Source organism: Rhinolophus sinicus, chromosome 4, assembly GCF_057876585.1.
Source record: "Rhinolophus sinicus isolate RSI-liver-muscle chromosome 4, RSI-T2T, whole genome shotgun sequence".
NCBI classification, from domain to species: domain Eukaryota; kingdom Metazoa; phylum Chordata; class Mammalia; order Chiroptera; family Rhinolophidae; genus Rhinolophus; species Rhinolophus sinicus.
This window is the reverse complement of record NC_142504.1, coordinates 67,763,106-67,785,114: the sequence shown is the minus strand read 5'-3', so window position 1 is coordinate 67,785,114 and position 22,009 is coordinate 67,763,106. Positions and strand designations below refer to the sequence as shown.

Here is a 22,009-nt window from a genome sequence, read left to right as displayed (position 1 = left end):
CAGTTCTAACACAGGAGAGGAAACCAGCAATGATTGACTCACTGAGAGATATCACGCTGTAATTTGGGGGTAATACAGGGATTTGAAAGGCAAATTTTGATTATGTGCAAGTTTTTTCATATGTACTGACCAGACAACCTCAATCCTGGGTAAGTCCACTCTACATTTGGTTCCTGTGAATGTGGGGAGTGGTTCACAGACCCCAAAGGTTAAAAGCACAGTCAGATTTGCAACAGGGACACTGAAATCTACCTAGAGTTACATTGAATCTAAAGGGTTTTGGAAGACCAAAATCTACCGTTAGTCAAAAAAGAATGGGTACTACTATTCAGTGGGAAAAGGACAGTCTCTTCAACAAACAGTGTTGGAAAAACGGGTTATTCATATGCAAAGAATGAAATTGGACCCTTACTTCCCTGCACCATACGTAACAAACAACTCAAAATGAACCACAGATCTAAACAGAAGACCTAAAAGTATTAAACTTTTAGAAGAAAACATAGGGGAAAGTTTCATTATATTGAATTTAGCAATGATTTCTTGGACTTGACACCAAAAGTTCTGGCAACAAAAGAAATAATAGATAAATTGGACTTCATCAAAATGTAAAACTTGTGCATTAAAGGACACTTTCAGCAGAGTGAAAGACAGCTCACAGAATGGGAGAAACTATTTGCAAATCATATATCTGTTAAAGGATTATTATCCAGAATACATAAAGAACTCCTACAATTCAAAGATGAAAAAACAAACAACCCAATTTAAAAAAAAAATGGGCAAAGGACTTGAATAGACATTTCTCCAAAGAAAATATACAGATGGCCAATAAGCACCTGAACAGATGCTCAACATGAGGAGTTACTAGAGAAATGCAATTCAAGACCATAATGAGATACCACCTCACACTCATCAGGATAGCTAGCATAAAAAATAAACACAACCACCACCACCACCACCAAACCCCCAGAAAATAACAAGTGTTGGCAAGGATGTGAAGAAATCGGAACCCTGGTGCATTACTGGTGGGAATGTAATATGCAGCTACTGTGGAAAACAGTATATAGCAGGTCCTCAAAAAATTAAATATATAATTATTTATCCACTTCTGGGTATATGAACATACCCAAAAGAATTGAAAACAGGGACTCAAAAAGATATTTGTACACTCATGTTCATAGTGGCATTATTCATAATAGCCAAAAGGTGGAAACAACCTAAATGTCCATCAATGGATGACTGGATAAACAAAATGTGGTGTAAACATACAATGGAATATTATTATTACATAAACATACAAGGAAGAAATACTGCACATACTACAACATGGATGAACCTTGAAGACATTACGGTAAGTGAAATAAGCCAATCACAAAAGGACAAATATTATATGGCTCCACTTATAGGAGGTACACAGAGTAGTCAAATTCATACAGACAGAAAGTAAAATGGTAGTTGCCAGGAACTGGCAGAAAGAGGAATGGAGAGTTATTTAACGGGTACAGAGTTTCTATTTGGGAAAATGAGAAAGTTGTAGAGATGGATGGGGGTAATGGTTGCACAGTAATGTGAATGTGCTTAATGCCATTGAACTTTATACTTAAAAGTTCACCTCCCCTGCCCCCAGGAAATCTCTGATCTCTCAGGGGATAAGGCTGCTGTTGCAATGCTCTCTGCCCAGTGAAGACATACAGACACGCCACAGGGCTGACTCTGGAGGTGATAGGCAAACCATCATCCAGAAGAAGTAGGGAAGGCAGAGGCCACAGAGAGAAAGCAAGACTGAACTTTAAGCCTTTACTCCTGATCCTGACTTCCCCAGCGATGAACTCCTCAACCAAAAATTTGCTCTTGCAATGGTCCCATTCCTCCCAGCCATGTTCGCCTAAACCCCCCAGCTGCTTTTCCAAGTATGCTGCCTCACACCATCACTGATGTCAAATTGTCAGTCTCAAATTCTGTCCGGCTTTTTTCCCTTCAACTTTTGATGTCTCTGCTCCTGATTAAAGGCTCACATTGAAAGGCTTCTAGTGCAGTCTGGACCACAACTTGGGAAGACAGTCAGTCCTCCTGCCTTGGCACCTGTTTCTTTAATCACTCAGAAGGGCTGGGCTGTATTCTGGCCAGCGACTAATGGTGTTAATGGCTTCTGGTCCATTAGGGACAGAAGGGTTCCAGCCTGCACAAGGCAGCAGCAAAGTGCTGTCACGCGGGGCATCAGGCGGGGTCTCTGGTCCCACTTCCCACATAGGAACACAGGATAAGGCGAGGCCAAAAAGGAACACCCACGGAGCCATAGGTAGGGGATTCATACCACTATGGTCTCATTGGAGGCTGGGTTGGAGACACAGGAGACAGGAGGCACACGATCTGCAACCCGCCGTCCACTTGTCTCTGCCAACCAACCTCACTTGCTAGCTGCAATCCGCCTCTCTGCAATCCGCAATCCACACTCCACCATGCCACGCCACTACACCACCCTTTGCTAGCTTAGCCGCGGCAATTATATCAGTAGCTAATGGCTAACCAGTAATAGCCGATGGCCAGCTAGTCACAGCTGATGACCATCTACTACCTGAGCCAGCACCTTTCTATGTGAGGCCCAGAGCCTGGAAACTGCTTTCTGGGGCTCTGATCCCACAGTGCTTATTATCCCCACCAGGCAAAGATTCTGGGCATGTTCTTGGGAGTTCCCTTAGCTCTCAGGACAGGGAACAGTGGAAAGAAAAACCTTCTCTCTGGGCCCTCTGACCTCTTGGTCCTGTGCCAGATTCCTCATCCTTCCTAGTCCCAAGGAGAAAAGTCTTGGCAGAGATTCACCCCCTGAAGCAGATTTCTTGCCTGTATCTTCTGTAGAACTGTCTAAGCAGTCATCCTTCTGCAAGACTGCAGGCTACTCCTGTGAATTATCTTCACAGAGCCCTTTAAGCAGATCACTCTGAAGACCAGGATCCCAGAGGTAGCACCTGGGAAGGTACAGCTTTTGCTGTGCTTTGTGCAGGGTCATCCCATTGTGGTCCAGGAGGGCAGCTCTTGGGCATCCTAATCAGGATTACTTATTCTGGAAAATAAGCTCGATGGTTAGCAAAAATGACTGTTTTTCTCCTTGTTAATGAGTACCACAGGAAAATAATGACCCCTAGACCTACTCGTTTTAGTAGTGACGCTCGAATACCACACAAAATTACATCAGTTTCACCCCAGAGCACCTCGTATCCAGGCAGCAAGAGCCTACCTACCATGTTGTATTCATATACGCCCATCTTTTAGCAGCTGTTATTTATGCAAATCTTCATCTCTAGTGGTATCAAAATCTAAGATCCCCAGAGCAAATGTGGGCAATGGCTGGAATGGCCTATCCTCTGGGCAGGAACTTTTGGGAACAATGATAGAATAGAATGGGGAAAAAGCTGGATCTTTGTATCTTAAAACCAACAGCAGAATGATGCACTGACTTCCCATTTTGATGTGCTACCAGGTTCAAATCATGCAGGCACATCTGTCAGGTATAATAATGGGGTTTGAATTGTTCCATTGTAGCCCCAGGATTAAAGCCCAGCTCAGTAACTTGGGGTTGAGTGAAGGCATGCCCTCAGTGAAGACACTGCTCTTCTTTGTCGAAAATAAGCATAGCAGAGCTTTTTGCTCATGGCGAGTCCCGTCTTTAGATCTGTTGCTAAAAGGGAAATAAGCCCTTCTCCTGTTTGTTCTTTTAATAGCCTCATCTCTAATATAAGTGACCTTTCCACCTCCAGAAAGAAACTCAATATTAAAATGACATCATTGAAATTTGCCATAAATACGCAAATTTTTTTCAAAATGGTCATGATTACCAGCAGAGTAATATAACAACAACCACCACCCCTCTCAATGCAACCAAAAATATTTTAAGTAGCTTCCCCATGATTTCATCCCAGGATCTCTCACCCCTCCTATTTGAAATGGAAATTCTAATTTTTTAAGACTTTGAACTCTACGATTCAGACGTAATAAGATTCACATCCCAGCTCTAGAAATTACTATGGGGTGTGACAGTTATAAAACATGTCATCCAAATTTCAGCACTCCTCCTGTCAGGAGCTGAGGCCTGTGTTCCCCACTCTTGAATCTGTGACTGCTTAGCCAATAAAATACAACAGAAGTAATGGTACTGGTTTCTGGACCCAGACCCTAAGAATCTACCGCGTTTCCCAGAAACTAAGACCTAGCCGGACCATCAGTTCTAATGCGTCTTTTGGAGCAAAAATTAATACAAGACCCGGTCTCATATTATATTAAAATAAGACCTGGTCTATGAGAAATGACTGGGTCTCATAGACCGGGTCTTACATTAATTTTTGCTCCAAAAGACGCATTAGAGCAAGTGGTCTGGCTAGGTCTTATTTTCGGGGAAACACAGTAGCAGCTTCTATTTCCTGTCTCTTGGGATGCTCCTCCTTGTTGGGAACCAGTCACCATGCTGCGAGGAAGAACAACAGTCCATGGAGAAACTCATGAATAGAGGAGCTCTTGAAGACAAGATCATCTTGATATCTGCAAAGAACTCAGCTGGAATTTTGATGGGGATGCATTGAATGACTCTGAATCACTTTGGAGGTTGTTACCATCTTGATAATACTAAGTCTTCTGATCCTTGAACTTGAGATATCTTTCCATTTAATTGTCTTCCTTAATTTCTTTCAACAGCATTGTAGTTTTCCGACTATAAGCTCTGCACTTCTTTTGTCAAATTCATTCTCAAGTATTTCAGTGTTTTTGATGCTACTGTAAATGCACAGTTCTTGCTGTTTTGGCTGTGCTGAGAAGCCCTTCCTTGCTAAGAGCTTGATCATACACAGGTATTTCAGTTACCTGGGAGTTTCAGACTTCTTTGGTTAAGTCCTCACTATTTCACAATTAGTTGAGTGGAAATAAACCCCATAATAAGGATCGTTCCCTGCCTTGATCTAATAGGTTCTAACAAATTAAATTTATACTTGCAAGGAACTTATTTTTTGCTTTAGAAAATGCTTTTGACCCCGGCTGCCTCCTTCTTCTGCCATTCCTAGTGCTGCTGTATGCTAGTTTGTTGCCAACCTGGTACTTCTTTGTGAAGCGGTAGCTGAGAGACTTCAGTACTTAGTATGGCCAAAAAAAAAAATAAAAATAACCCAAGGAAGGATTCAATACTGAGAATCACGATCATGTTAATTTGAAGATGGTGGGGAAGGATGATTCTGTGAAACAGTTTAACATTAAGACACTACTTAGTAAACTAATGAAAGTCTATTGTGAATGACAGCGTTTATCAATGAGGCAGATTATATTCTGCCAGTTGATTGACAGGCAACCAATCATGACAGACATACCTGCACAGTTGGAAATAAGAGAATGAAAGTACAATTAATGTATTCCAGCAGCAGACAAGATGTCTACAAAAAAGGAACCTGCTGCTTTACTTCAAAACTCTATTACTCCAGACTAAGAAGACAGCAATTAGAAAACCACAATTTGGTTCCGCCACATCCTGACTATTACAGTATAGTTTTCTTTATTTTTTTCATTTTCCCCTTCCCCATTCCTTTGTTGTATATAATGTAATTGGTGTGTGTGCACAAGCATATTGATTTTTTAAAACTAATTGACCAATGGTATGTTTTTATCAATCTCAAGTGGAGATGGAATGGGGGACAATACTGCTTCTGTGAAAATACCCCCTTTCTCCATTAGTGGAATGCTTATTCAGCTCTTATCCTTTTATTCCAGTAAGTTATTTTGCTCTCACTGTTTAAGAAGAAAAAAATGACATAGAAATTCTTGCATACTTTGTTTGATTGGAGAATTTTAATATTTTTCATTTATTATTGTAAAACCAAGGACAATTTTATAACCTTTTTGTAGGTAGCTATTATCTACAGGGCAATCTGTCTTTAAGTGGGATACATTACTCTAAAAGAAATGAATCCTAGATAGTTTTCCCTTCAAGTCAAGCATCTTGTTGCTTATAAACATCTTGTTTAAAAAACCAGAAAATTCTTTTTTTACTTCTGTTTCTCAGCTCAAGTGTAATCAACAAGAAAGTAAAATGTGGCTCACTATGCTTCCCTCAGATCTATGTTAAATAACCTTATTATGAAGAAAAATAAGGCAGAAATCTTTCCCAGATGCTTTTCTGGGGAAGAATTCCACTCTATTTCTGTGTGCCCTTTTAGCAACAAGATTTTCAGTTTGCAGTATATGTGAATATGCTGTTCTTTCTTTGTTGGGAATAATGAGAAATAGCATGAAATGGAGTTCAGAAATAGAAGAGAGAGATTATATAAAAGAAGAGCAGTAGGAATTCTGCCAAGAAGCCTTGAGAGGAATGAAGGGAGCTGAGGGAAAGGCCTCTTCTACCTGGAGCAGCTCCTGTGTGGTGAGGAGGTGGCCCTCTGAGAAGCGGTGGTGCCCAGCACTGCTTTTTGCTTCAGTCAAAACGAGAATGGAGTCAAAGTGGGCTTCTCTTCTTTGTAATGAAAATTTCAAATACACAAAATAAAAAAGAGTAAGTATTTGTTATAATAAACAAAATATAATGAACTTCCAGGTGCCCATCACACCAGATTCAACAGTCATCATCAGGCCAAACTTCTGTTTTCTATAAAGTTACTAATTCCCCAACTCCACCCCAGATTATTTGGGAGCAAATCCAGGCATTGCATTATTTCACCCATAAACCGTTCATTATGCATGTACACGTCCGTATACATTTCATACCCATTATCATACTTTTGAAAATTAGCAATAATTCTTTAACATAAAATATTCAATCAGGGTTTAAATCTCCTCGTTATCTCAATTTTTTTCTTTAAAGTTTATTTGAAGCAGGATCCACATAAGGTCCACATATTGAAATTGGTAGATGTTTCTCTTAAAATCTTCTAATCCGTTTTTTAATGAAGATCCAGGCACAGGGGGAAATACTATTTACCATGTGAATAGTCTGCAACAAACCAAAATAAATGTCATCATTGTCCTGTGGAAACTGTAGGTTAAGGAAATTCTTAAACACTTTTAACAACTAAATGAAAATAGCAGTCAGTATAAATTTCACACGGCATAGGCTCAGAAGTGTGAAAATGTAACTTCATTTTACTAATTTTTAACTTGAGCTTCCATTCTGTCTGTTTTTGTAAACTCAGTCTGGTCTCAGTTAAATTTAATTAGGTTCAGTGAGTTTTCAAGTTTAGTCACATTCAAGACACTCTTACCCCCACTTTCTCCTAGAAGCTGATGTTACAGACCCACTTAAATGCTGTTTTGTATTATCGGGGAGGGAGCTTATCGTGAGACCCTCCTATTTCATTGTTCCCCCCTCTCCCCATTAGTTTTCTATTGCTGCATATATAATAAGCTGCCACAAACTTAAAGGCTTAAAGCAGTACTTTCTTATTAGCTCACAGTTCTGTAGGTCAGACGTCCTGCACAGGTTCCCTGTTCAGGGTATCAAAAGGCTGAAATCAATGTGTCAACCAGGCTGAGTTCTTGTCTGGAGGCTCTGGGGAAAAAGTCACTTCGAAGGTCATTCTAGTTGTTGGCAGAATTCAATTCCTTTTGGTTGTGGGACAGAGGTTCCTGGCTTCCTTGCTGGCTGTCAGCTAGCAGATGCTCTTAGAATCTGTATGTCACCATGTCTTTGCCACATGACCCTCTCCATCTTCAAGTCAATAAGGGTGCATCAAATCCTTCACATGCTTCAAATTTCTGACTGGCCATTCTGTGAACAGATTGAGAAAACTTTCAGCTCTTAAAGGGTTCCTGTGATCAAGTAGCCAACACTGCCCATTGTTCCCAGATAATCTGCCTATCTTGACACTAACTGATCTGGAAACTTAATTACATCTGCACAATACCCTCTCAGGAGAAGGTGTATGTACACCAGGGGCTGGAGGCTACATCACCTGTTAGCCGAGTTAGTTTCTTCTGAACCTCTCTCCTTGGTTTGTAGATCTCCCTCTGTCTTCACATGCTCTTCCGTCTGTATCCTAATTGTCTCTTATTATAAGGGCACTATTCACTTTGGATTAGGGCCACTTATGACCTCATTTTACCTCTTTAAAAGCCCTATCTCCAAACACTGTCACATTCTGAGGTACTTGCGATTAGGGTTTCAACATTTATGAGTAGATTAAGGGGTAGACACAATTTAGCCCATAACAAGGTAAAAAAGGAAGGTAGCTATAAAGGTATATATATATATATATATATATATATATATATATATATATATATATATGTCTGTATATACATAAAATACCTATGGAATATACAAAAGAAACCATCAACACTATTTGCCTCTAAAGAGGGGAACTGAATGGCAGGAGGATGGGGAAGAAAAGGGAACATTTCATTATATGCCCTTTAGAACCGTCTGACTTTTTGTTTTTGTATCATTACTTATGTTATATATCAAAAGAATATACAAATTTTAAAAAGTTTAAATCAAGAAGTTGAATTGGGCTCTTTCCTGGTTTTTGTGGCACGAGGCACCATGAGCAGCAAAGTCTCCCGTGACACACTCTACCAGGTGGTCCAGGAAGTCCTGCATAGAAACCAGCATGAGCACGGCAAGGTTTTGGACACAGTGGAGCTGCAGATCAGCTTGTGGAACTACGACCTTCAGAAGGACAAACGATTCTCAGGCACCACCAGGCTTAAATCTGCTCCCTGTCCCCAGTTCTCCGTCTGTGTTCTGGGGACCAGCAGCACTGTGACGAGGCCCAGGCTGTGGATGTCCCCCACATGGCCATTGAGGTGCTGAAGAAACTCAACAAGAATCAGAAACTGGTCAAAAAGCTGGCCAAGAAGTATGACGCCTTTTTGGCTTCAGAGTCTCTGATCAAGAGATCCCACGAGTCCTGGGCCCAGGCGGAATAAGGCCAGCAAGTTCCCTTCCTTGCTGACACACAATGAGAACATGGTGGCCAAAGTCAATGAGAAACAAAAGTAAAAAAAGAATTTTCTGGTTTTTTTAAATGAGAAGTTTATAAGCAACAAGATGCTTGACTTGAAGGGAAAACTATCTTAGGATTCATTTCTTTTAGAGTAATGTATCCCACTTAAAGACAGATTGCCCTGTATATAATAGCTACCTACAAAAAGGTTATAAAATTGTCCTTGGTTTTACAATAATGAATGAAAAATATTAAAATTCTCCAATCAAACAAAGTATGCAAGAATTTTTATGTCATTCTTTTCTTTTTAAACAGTGAGAGCAAAATAACTTACTGGAATAAAAGGATAAGAGCTGAATAAGCATTCCACTAATGGAGAAAGGGGGTATTTTCACAGAAGCAGTATTGTCCCCCATTCCATCTCCACTTGAGATTGATAAAAACATACCATTGGTCATTTAGTTTTATAAAAGCAGTATGCTTGTGCACACACACCAATTACTTTATATACAACAAAGGAATGGGGAAGGGGAAAATGAAAAAAATAAAGAAAACTATACTGTAGTAGTCAGGATGTGGTGGAACCAAATTGTGGTTTTCTAATTGATGTCTTCTTAGTCTGGAGTAATAGAGTTTTGAAATAAAGCAGCAGGTTCCTTTTTTGTAGACATCTTGTCTGCTGCTGGAATACATTAATTGTACTTTCATTCTCTTATTTCCAACTGTGCAGGTATGTCTGTCATGATTGGTTGCCTGTCAATCAACTGGCAGAATCTGATCTGCCTCATTGATAAACACTGTCATTCACAATAGACTTTCATTAGTTTACTAAGTAGTGTCTTAATGTTAAACTGTTTCACAGAATCATCCTTCCCCACCATCTTCAAATTAACATGATCGTGGTTCTCAGTATTGAATCCTTCCTTGGGCTTTTTTTTTTTTGCCATACTAAGTACTGAAGTCTCTCAGCTACCGCTTCACAAAGAAGTACCAGGTTGGCAACAAACTAGCATACAGCAGCACCAGGAATGGCAGAAGAAGGAGGCAACAGTGGTCAAAAAGCATTTTCTAAAGCAAAAAATAAGTTCCTTGAAAGCACAAATTTAATTTGTTAGAACCTATTAGATCAGGGCAGGGAAAGATCCTTATTATGGGGTTTATTTCCACTCAACTAATTGTGAACTAGCGAGGACTTAACCAAAGATGTCTGAAACTCCCATGTTCAGATTCCTACGATCAGATTTCAGATGAAGAAGGTACTGTGTCTGGCAGTGGCATTTGGCCACGTGAAAATGACAGATGAGCTTGTGTACAACATCCACTTAGCTGTCAATTTCCTGGTGTCATAGCTCAAAAAGCACTGAAAGAATGTCCGGGCTTTATGTATCAAGAGCACCATGGAAAAGCCCCAGCACCTGTTACTAAGTACTTATTGACCTGTACTAAGGCACAGCTTAATAAACCATAGTGTTATCATTAAAAAGAAGGGGAAAAAAGAAGTTGAACTGGCATCTAGGACTTAAGACCATATCTGACATTTAATGGGAAGACTGTTTCTCTGTTGATGAAGTAACTAGTCCTTACATTCTTCAAGGACAAGAACTGCCTGCCTGATACTTATGTAATGGAAATAAAGCTACTGGAAGGCAATGTTGCCATAAAATGAATGTTTCTTGTTTCAATAACAAGCATATGGACATTTATCTATTCTCAGAGTACAATTTTCTGTGGCAATAGCATTAACTAACTTAAATTCATAAGATAATGTATTTGTAGCAGACAACTATTTTACAAATAGTAAGGTATATAGCATAATGATGTATGTTCACTTAGGCTAAGATATGTGTAATTGAAGAATAGTTTTATAAGTTAGTTATAGCTGAAATATTATGTCCTGTATTATGATCAGATGGTAAAATAAAGCTGTGCCTTAATAAATCTCAGTGTTAAAACTGAATTTCCCAACATCTCTTGAAAAGTTAAAAAGATGTAGACTATAGACAATAAGACTGCTAATAATAAACCCCAGGATATCTTGAGGGATAATAATAGCAACTAGTAAAGTGGTACAATTTTTCAGTGCTATGTATTTGTGAAGCACTTTTACATATAGCTCACTTATCTTTTGCAACTATTCTTTCAAGTGTAAAACTTGACTCATATTTTATAGATGAAAAATGCGAGTCAGTGTAGCAGGAAAATGGCAAGCATTAATTCTGAGTCTTATTGCAATTCAAAGGCTCTTTGTTTGGTATTTGTATCAAGAAATATTGCCAGTTTACAGAAATTGGTCCAACTTCAAATTGGTCAGTGGGTCTGCCCAAGTACCAAGAAAATGTGACTCAGGGACCAAACATGAAGTGAAAAAGCACACAAGCACACAAGAGAAGACAAAATCTCCTACATAATACATGGCCACTTATTTACTGAGTGATTATCAATGGTAATTGCAGTATGCAAAGCATTTTCACATAGTTCATCTCATTTTATCCTTACCATGGGAAATATGTAGAACAGTTCTTACAACAAATCCTCAAAGAGGCATTATACTAATATTATAATGTCTTTAATAATATAAACCGTGTCTTACTTTCTACCTATGCTACTGATCACATCAGTGCATACCCACAGATGACCCTAAAACCCCACACAACACAAAACCTAAGTACATGACAGAATGAATCCAAAGACAGTAGTACTTGAACATGAAGAGGCTCTTCTTTGCCCCAAGAATTAAATATTCAGCAATCTGCACTGCAGAGTGTTACAAGTCAGACACAGTCTCTCTCCAAGGTGCTGACGACCTGACAGGGTTCCAGCCCATCCTCTCAGAACAGCATAATAGACTGACTTACAGAGAATATTCACTCTGTAGCTTTGGTTACCAGTTGAAGGATATGATTGTAATTGTAACAACAGAAATTCACTTGAGTTGCCTGTGGACTAGCCAGAGATGAGGACCTTGCTCAGGAAATAATATAAACTAACCAAAGCAACTTTACTTCTAGGCTTAGCCTAGACACAAGCTCTGAAAGTTAGTGGTTTCAATCTTTTGTTCTCTAAGAAATCCTGTGTAACCTCCAAATTTCTGAAAGCCAGAAAAAAGGACTTTAGAGCACATCTATTAAGATTATTTTATTTTCCATACTAGAAGATCATGAGTGATACCTAGACATCATGTCACTTTTTAGAATACCAGGAAAATGGAGTTTTAAAAACATTATGTGTGTGCATTTGCTATGCCTCATTTTGCCCATCAAAGACAAACATAGCATTGTGGTAACTTATTTTGGAAATGACATTGATGAACTTATTTGTTGACAAAAGTATCTGAAGAATTTAATAACATTTATTCATTCAAGTATTTAACATATATTATTTACAACCTATGAGAATCACTACATGGTAAGGCAGAAAGATGATAGGGAAAGCTCTATCTCCCAACTCAGACAGACTTAGGTATGAATCCTGACTCTGTCACAGACTACCTGTGTGATCTTGAGCAAATTACATCACCTCCCTGTGCCTCAGTTTTCTTATCAGTAAAATGGTGTTATAATGTCACCTACTCCAATAGGTTGTTATAATACTCAGTAAGATCATGCATATAAAGCTCTAGCCAAACAGTCTTCCCTGTTTTTGTATGTGAATGTATATATCCTTGTGTGTGTGTGTGTGTGTGTGTGTGTATGTGTGTGTGTACACTATGGTCAACCTCAGGAAGTGGAATGGACCAGGAATAAGTATATTTTGACACATTTGATACTTGTTTTCTATAATTCATTGATTTCACTGAGACTGAGCTTCTATATCTGTGAAAGATTTCTTGCAAAGTTATTCTGAGTTCGAAATGGGGTAATATACATGAGAGTTCCCTGTAAACTGCAATGTGTTAGATAAATTAGAAGACTATTAGAATATTACTCAGAAGGGATTCAGGACCCCTTGTCTAATTTCTCTTTCAAATGTTCAGCAATCAGAAGGGTTCCTATAGTGAGGACATTAGTGAAACATATTAAAGACCTCAGAATGAGCCCATCTTTACGTCCATTGCATCCATTCATGTCACCAAATAGACAGAAATTGGAACTACATGAATACAAGCAACCTTCTGAAAGAGGGCCATATATCTTTGCCTATGTGGTCCACTTGTAGCAAATAAAGGTTATTTTCTGTTTAAGAGAGAGAACATCAGTTCCACTTCTAGGTGTCCACTCTAAAGAAACTCTCACATATACACAGTGATATATAAGAGAATGTCCATTCCAGCTGTTTTTGAAATAATGAAAAAGTAAAAATCTAATATTCCCTCAGGAGGAAAACAAATTAATAAATTGGTTTATTCATACAGTGTATTCAGCAGTTAATATGAATGAACTGGACCAGGCATCAGGCAAACTATGGCGTGTGAGCCAAATCTTGGCTCCCCTTCTGTTTTTGTAAGTAAAGTTTTATTGGAACACAGCCACATCCACATGTTTATATATTGTCTATGGCTGCTTTCTCACTACAATGAATAGTTGTGAAAGACTCTGCATGGTCAGCAAAGCCAAAAAGTTTTACCATCTGATTCTTTACAGAAAAAGTTTGCTGACTCCTGAACTAGATCAAGACTTATGAACATGAATAAATCTCAAAAACATAATGTTGAGTAAAAATGATATACGTAGCAGACTTTATCTATATAACATATTTAAACACACTAAACAATAGTCTAGTGAATGTACAAAAACGTAAAATGATCAAAAACATAATATAACACAACTTTCAGGTATTGATCCCGCTGGAGAGTATGGAAAAGTGAAATGTTTGAGAGAGGTATTAACTACTCCTCTAATCTTTCACTCCTTTTTTTAAAAGAGAGATCTGAAACAAATATAGCAAACTACTGGTATCAGTTTAATATTAGCAGTAAATGCATAAATGTGTGTTATATTTTTTCCTGCATCTTTATATGTTTGAAATAGTTTCACAATTTAAAAAATAATAAATAAAAAGGGAAAACAAAGAAAATATAACGTGCATGAGAGTCTGTTCCAGGATATTTACCACAGTATTATTTATAAAGGAAAAAAAAATAAACAAACTAAAAGTCTAGCAAAAGGGGATTGGTTTAATTAATTGTAGAAGATTCACATGAATGCAATCATTAAAATGCTTCTGTAAACAACCTAAATTCCATTAAGAATAGGACAGATAATTAAATGGTGATTTATTCATACAGTAGAATACTATGATATAGCAATAAAGAGAATGAATTATAGTTTCAGGAAACAATATGGGTCAATCTAATAGACTTTTGATGAGCAAAAGAAACCAGACCCAAAAGAGTACATATTATATGGTCCATTTATATGAAGTTCAAAAACAGGCAAAATTATTGATAGTGTTAGAAGTCAAGATGGTGGTAACCTCAGTGAGAGGAAGAAGGACTGGTATGAATAGGAAAGTAGCACAAGGAAGTGTCTGAGGTCCTGGAAATGTCCTATAACTTCACATAAGAGGCATGTGGACATGGGTGGGACACTACACAGGTGGATACTTACATAAAAATGTACAAAGCTACACAAATTAAGATCTGTGTACTCTACTGTATACCTAATACATTTTTAAGTGCTTTCGTAGAAGAATATTGAATTACTTGGGGAAATGTTTGGCATATATTGTTGAGTGAAAGAAACATAGTTAAAAAGCAGTAAGTATAATGTGATCCCCCCAAAATTTGATTTTATACATGTGTGTATGTGTGTGTGTGTATATACACACACACACATGCACGTAAGGACTGACAATTAAGCTCACTAACTCATCCTAGAAAAAGTGCTACATACCTCATTGCTGAATATCATTACAGTCACCTTCAAAGAACTCCCCTTGGGAAGCTATGCACTGATGCCAGCGCTTAGTCCACCCTTCAAAGCAATTTTGGAACAATTTTCTGGAATGGCCATCAGAGCTGTCGTTGTATTACCCTTGATGTCCTGAATGTCATCAAAATGTCTTCCTTCAATATTTTCTTTATCTTCAGGTAAAGAAAGAAGTCATTGGGGGCCAGATCAAGTGAGTAGAGAGAGTGTTCCAATATTTATTTGTCTACTGGCTAAAAACTCCCTCACAGACAGTGCCGTGTGAGCTGGTGCATTGTCGTGATGTAAGAACCATGAATTATTGGCAAAAAGTTCAGGTCATCTAACTTTTTCATGCAGTCTTTTCAGAATTTCCAAGTACTAAACTTGGTTAACTGTTTCCCCAGTTAGTACAAATTCATAATAAACAATCCTTCTGATAGCAAAAAGTTCATAAACTTAATTATCAGACCACATGTGTGTGTGTGTGTGTGTGTGTGTGTGTAATATGTTAACCCTGAAAATAAAATGTTGTTACAACCCATTCCACATTTTCTGTGCATTTCCATAGTAACTGACAGAATAGCTAGTCTGCAAAGATGACCCCCAATGAACCACCCTTCTGAGTATTCCTGCCCTGCAAAGTCCCCTCCCACATTGAATCTGGGCTGGACTGTGACTTGCATCAACCAGGTGAATGTGGTAGAAATGACCACACTGTACCAATCCCAGGCCTAGGCTTTTAGAGGTGTGTAGAGCCTGCTTCTTGTCTTTTGGATCACATGCCTTTAGGAGTCTGAAACTGCCATGTGAGAAGTCTGGCTATCTCGTTGGGGAGACTACATGGAGATACCATGTGGAAAGAGCAAAGTGCCAAGACTGTATGGAGAGAACGAGAGGGAGAGAGAGAGAAGGAGGCCTGGCTGCCTTCCAGCTGAGCCCATATTTCCAATCATCTTCTCTAAGGCTTCATGGGAGTGAACCATCAGACTGTTGCAGCCCAATCAAGGCCCTGGATGACGGCAGTCCCAGCTGACATCATAAGAAACCGAAGAACCAGCCAGCTGAGTCAATCAGAATCATGAGAGATAATAATATGGTTGCTGTTTTAAACCACTGAGTTGAGGGATGGTTTGTTACCCAGCAAGAGATAACTGAGACGTTGACCTAGACCAATTCCACCAGAAATGTGTTAGGCATATCTGCCTTATTATCCACTAACATGGCAAATTTGCCTACACAGAGCCAACCATTTTTCCCATGTTCTCCATCTTCCTATATTCCTCATAGCAAATACTACACCACCATCCACAGGATAGTCCAGTGGCACCATGGATGAGAAGGGGAAACTCGTTAAATTTTAAGCTATGATACCAGCATCATTATAGCCTCAGTGCTTGGTCCAGGCCTGGCAATTGTGCCTGCTCAAAAACTACTTATTGAAGGAGTAATTGAATATATATAGTTCCACAAATTGTTCTGTATTCTCACATTTCCATTTCCCGTGCTGGCTCTTTTACCCCTCACACTATCCCACTCAAGATCGATTAGCTTAACTCTACCTTTAAGACTAAGCTGGAAGTCACCTTCTCCAAGGGGTCCCCCTGCGCCCCATCCCCAGCCTGTTAATTAAGGCCCCTCCTCTATTATCCCATCGCAGTCATGCATAGAGAGAGGCACTATAGCACAATAAATACAGCGTGTGAAGACAGAAAGCAAGTCCCGGCTCTGCTGTATTTTGAAGTAATAATTTCTTTGATGTGCTTCCTAATGTTTTCTCCCTCATCCCCTTGCAGGTTGGTTCCCTGCAGCCTTTCCACCCTTGAAGCTCAACCAGGAGGGTTTTTCACTCAACTAAGATGACTGAGCAGGTGCTGCCTGGAATACAGAGATCCTTGCTGTGCTCTGAGCCTCAAGGCCGACTTTCTGGAGTCATGTAGTGAGATAACAGTCAAACAGTTCAGACTTATGGAGAGAGAAAGGGCTTTCTAAATTCCAAAAACTTCCCTTTCCAACTGATGATGAACAGTCAAGCTTGGCTGACTAGAACTAGACAGTTTGGGGTCCAGGTAGTCCTAGATGACTTCTAGGGGAGCCTCTCAGGGAGCCATTAGTTGAGAGCCACTGGCTTCTCATAGAACTCCCAAATGAGGGGCTCTGATGGGAGCAGGAGAGCGGAATGGTCACCACCCCTAGGGTCAGAGCAGGACAGGGCAGAAGTTTGAAAGGCCTGCAGCATGAGCCAGAGCTGAGGTGAAACAAAACTGGCTTGGGAGGAGGGAGGAGATGCAGGATTGAGGGATGGGGTGAGTTGTAGAGACCTTAGACTCCGACGGTGCTAAGAAACCAGATCTCAGATCAGGTCAGCTGCAGACACGCCAGCACCAGCACTTGTGCAATTGGACACTGATACCCACGCAGAGACCCCAGGCCATCACCCAAATACTAAGGCTGAGAGCTCTTCCTTGAACACAGATGCATGTTAAGTAAGAGAAGGGTGAAGAAAAGAGCCCCAGTAGGGAGTTGAATTTCAAATCACCATTTTAAACTGAAAAGGGCTGGAAGAGGGGGAGATATGTATAAGGAACACATTTAAATTTGTGCTACAATCAGCAAGAATCCCATCCAGTATGAGATGAGCTCTATTACAGGTGAGAGGAATGCAGGTTTTGCATATCTGAGTGTAGTGTGTAAATTTCAGCTTTGACCACACAGAGACAGGCTGGGTGACCTTGATCAGGTAGTTAACACCCCCACCCCACCCCACCCCCGACTCAGCTTCTCCATCTGTAAAGTGAAGATAATGACACCTACATCAGGGCCATGTGGTGAGGACTAAATGATATAACATCTTCTAGGAACAGCACTGGAAGTGGGGTCAGCCCTGAAAATGTGGCAGTATTTACTTTTCCCTCTCTGATGATACCACTCAATTTCCATGGTTGATTATCTTCCCTGTCTTTCTGTCTAGGCATCCAACTCCCTAGAACATGGGCAAGTCAAGGACAGGGACTCTACCTTATTCAGTTTGTGTCTTTAGCACTGAGCCTAGTGCTGACACGTTTCTTATATGAATTGATCCTGAAAAATAAAGATAAGCAGGCTTAAGCCTGGAGGCCTCCAGGAAGGCTGGCTGGCGGTCTGGACAGCAAGGTTCCAGGGACTCATGTTGCCTTCCTGCCTCCTGAGGCTGCCTCCCTCCCCAGGGGGTGAGGCTGGATCCACCTCTATGGTGCTAGAAACTGCCAACAGAAACAATGGGTCTGTTGCTGTGGGTCATGCTGGTTAAGACAGGCCTGAGCCACTAGTGTTCACAAAGACTGTCAGATGTTAATGGCATGAGGACGCTGGCCATCTGCCACTGGAACCTGAACAGCTGCCTGGCAGGGAGAGGCTTAGGTCTCTTTACTGAATGCTTGATGGGGAAGCTTGAGGTCTAAGAAATGAGTGAGGAGAGGCAGGCAGGAAGGAGCAATGGGGATTTACTTGCCTAACGAGAAGAGATAATGGTGCTGTCACTTACCGTGTGCCAGGCAGTGTGCCCACACTCTCTGTGGTATCTCTCTGAATCTTCACAGCAATGCTCCTAAAAAGGTGTTCTTAATCCCAATTTACAATTGAGAAAATGAAAGTCACACAGTTCAACTGATTTTCCCAGGGACACAGAGCCAGCAAGGGGTGAGTGGACAATTGGAGCCACACAGTCTGAGCCCAGTGCACAGCACATGCACAGACACAGGGGCACCCCCAATCGTACACACGCTTCCCACAGCGATAGAATGCTCCGCAGTTGGGCATGATCCTGAATCTCATCTTTCTGACTAGATCAGAAGTTGCCACATCGTCTCTCTTTTCAGTCCCCCACCCCCACTGTACTTGTACAAACATCTCTGATGAAATTAGACTGCAGAGGGATGGGAGCTAGTCCCCGGGCTCGAGCCCAGCCCTGCACTATGCAGCAACTCTCTGATCTGAGTTGACTTTTCTGCCAAACGTGACTAGTTGACCCTTAAGACCTTCCAGCTCTAACAGTCTACGATTCAGTGAGTTGCTGCTCCAAATGATTCTATACCACAGGACTGACGATACCCAGCCTTACTGGAGATTATCAACCCCAACTAGGCTCTGTTTAAAAATGTCACACTAGAAATATGCCCTTAGAAATCAGTATGTGTGATGAATGGCAGAGTCTGGCTCCCAGAAAAGGAAATATTAAAATAAACAATTAAAATAAACATGTTTGCATCAAGTGCAGGGGCCTCAAACTTGGCTATGAACATCACATAAGCTTGGCAAGGAAGACACCAGCCTTTTAACTGGCAGACCCTGAGGCTGCGATTCATACGTACAGGGACAGCGTGTGTTCCCTGTTAGCTGAGTCTCACTCTTATCAGCTCAGCCTCCACCCAGAAATCTCAGGAAATCTCTTCGCTAAGTAGCCCGGACAAACGATATCGACCCTATCCATTACACGGCACTACAGTCCACCGGGCAGAACAATATAGGGAAGATTTATTAAGGGAATAAAATATCTGAAACCATAGAGACTTTATGACACAGGGAAACCATGCTCTTTTCCTGAGTACAGCACACATTTCTTCCAAAGCACTTCCATGTACCATCTCTGTAATTCCTGGTCATGACAGAGAAGCTACATCTTAAGTAGGTCCCTTAATGTGCAGCCCCTGGGGCCTCTGGAGAGATGGTGCTGTTGACAACAGCAGAAAGTATTGGTAATCAAATCAATGTCCTTACCATCCAGCTGCAAAATGAACAATACCCTAGGAAAAATAAGCAGCCCAATTCCTACTTTATAATCTTTGAATGGGAGCAAACCGGTCTTTCTGGCCAAATTCTTAGATTTTTTAGCGTATCAGCAAGAATTCCCTGCACTTCACAACTTCTAAAGAATTCGTGGAAATTACTCAACAACATAGAAATAGAGAGTGACTACAGAGGGTGTGGTAAATCAAGGGACTTGGCACCACTTTTCCTCCTGGTTAAGAACCTGCTGATCTCCAGTCCTGCTCTAATTCATCATTGCCCAGGCGCTATCAGTCGTCATCAAGCTTTCCGCCCTTTGACAGCACCTGTCTGGTGATCTGGGTGGATGTGCCAGCTGCTCTCCTGTCCATCTTACTGAGCCCAGGGGACAGTCTTCCCCCAGCTCCCATTTCTTCTAATTCATGTCTTCCTCTTCCCCACAACCCAACTCACACACACAACTCCAGGGTGACAAATGAGCAGTCAACTTAATTTCACTGCACTTGACAAGAATGCACACCAGATGGAAGGCCACAGAAAGAGCTGAGTGCCTTGGAGGCGGAGGGGATGGGCTGTTTGGGGGCTGTCACCATAACAACAGGAAAAGCACTGCAGAAGTTTCTATTCTGGTGCTGCTACTAATTACTATGAATGTTTCATTGGGCCCTGTGATCAGCCGTCCCCAAAGCAGCCTGTTACTGGCAGATGGTTTGTTTTCTTCTCTCTAGAAAGTTAGCCAAAGACCGCAGTTGTATTTGGTTGTTTTATTCTATTTAAAAACCCTGACAGGCTTAAGAATGCTTTGTTTTTACATTGTTTTGTAAGAGCTCAAATGCCTCAAGATTCCCTCCAAACAAGCACCTTTCTGTGGAAATAAAAGGCAGGCCCAGCAACATTAACAATTTAGTGTTTAAACACGCACAGGGCCACTTATGTACTTACAAGATTAGAAATACTTAATAGGTCTCTCAATTGACCCCTCTGACAAGTGGATCAATGTGACATAATTTTTGGAAGTTAAGTTTCCTTATTTATAGATTAAAAGTTTTACTCACTAAAATTCAGCCCAGAAAAGGTTAGGGTTGACATATAGCCACCTTTCAAATTGATGCAGAATTAGATGGGTTTGGTACAGTCTGGGGGCAAAAGTGAGACTAAGTTTCATTGAGGATAGCACCAATTCAATCTATTTTAAAAACTATTTATATTAACCATGTTCCCCAAAGGTTTGAGGCAGCTTACCAGAGAATACATACAGTATTTAAAAGATAAATATTTGAGGGAATCAATGTTAGAAAAACAATAAGTATGAAAATAATAAAACTAGGGTGAGAATAACACAAAAAATGCATGCCATATAGCATACTTGGAAGAGAAAAAAAAATGCTATATTGCAAGATGCTTATTTCTTCCAGAAGCTAAAACACACCAGTTATTCACAAGAAGCACAAATTATTCTGATGCTAGGTCCTGAGGGAAATGCCTCTTATGCCTCCCCATGAAGAGGTGCTGTTAAAGAAAAAATTATTCATGACACTTGTTAAGCCATGATCAAGCAGACTATTCAGGGAACTATCGCAATGGCTATAAAGAGTGCTTCAGTGGGCTTTTGTAGTGGGGAGAAAGATCAGACTCAACTTCAAACATAACAAGAAGCAGGGTAGGGGTCAGTGGATAGAAAGTTACAGAGAGGAAATTTCAGGGTTAAGAAGGATTCTGGCTATATCAACCTAACAGGATTCTTGCTGAAGGCAGACCAGGGTGATAAGCTATCACCTGGGGGTACAGGGGGATGAGGAACAATATCGAGGGTGATCAGATATCAAGAGTAGGAGATTCTGGCTAAATTGACTTAGCAGGATTCTTGCTAAAATTGGACAATGCAGAGACGAACATAGAAGCCCAAAATTCAATGCCTATTTAAAGAAGAGCTTGGAGGAGCCTCATTAGAGTTTGATCAAAGGGAGAATCTTTATCAACACCCATGGAAACCTTCCAATTGGAGCAGTTTCTGGGTCTCCTACATGTTTCCTTAAAAGTACCTCATAGCCAGCAAAACATTGTGATTTAAGTGTACAGCTCTCAGGTGGTTGAGAACATGGAAGAACCTTCTGACAAGAATTGCTGTGGGGTCCATCTTATCACTACAGGTCAGCAATTCTAAACGGGGGCGGGGCAAAGAATCACTGAGTCAGAACAAGGGGATATCATTTTTAAAAGGATATTTATTATTAGAACATAGTTTTCTATTTAAAAATCAGAAAAAAAAGTATTTCAAGATGGAAATAAAATAAGTCAATGAGAAACATCTAGATTCTAGAGATACATAGAAAACAATGATTCTCAATCAAGAGATAATCTTCAAAATATGTGAAATTTTTCTGTTAAAAGAATAAGGAATCAAAAGCAATGATGTACACTACTGGTCAGATGATTAAGTAGAGAGAATTCAAAGCATCAAACTGAAGCTAAACTTTTGAATACTAGAAA

General features: G+C 40.2%; 1 long non-coding RNA gene and 1 pseudogene across 9 annotated transcripts in view; one reads left to right on the top strand and one right to left on the bottom strand.

Annotated features, from left to right (window-relative positions):
- LOC148758399 (uncharacterized) overlaps positions 1–22,009 on the bottom strand; it is a 245,337-nt gene that overhangs the window by 16,471 nt on the left and 206,857 nt on the right. For 5 of the 9 annotated variants that reach the window (XR_016021135.1, XR_016021139.1, XR_016021142.1 and 2 more), the window contains one exon: positions 5,190–7,732. This is a non-coding gene — a long non-coding RNA (uncharacterized LOC148758399). Of the gene's footprint in view, positions 1–5,189; positions 7,733–22,009 lie in introns of those variants that run through there. The other 4 variants (XR_016021141.1, XR_016021138.1, XR_016021136.1 and 1 more) reach the window with 4 other exon arrangements.
- LOC109435036 (large ribosomal subunit protein uL1 pseudogene) lies at positions 8,374–8,965 on the top strand (annotated as a pseudogene).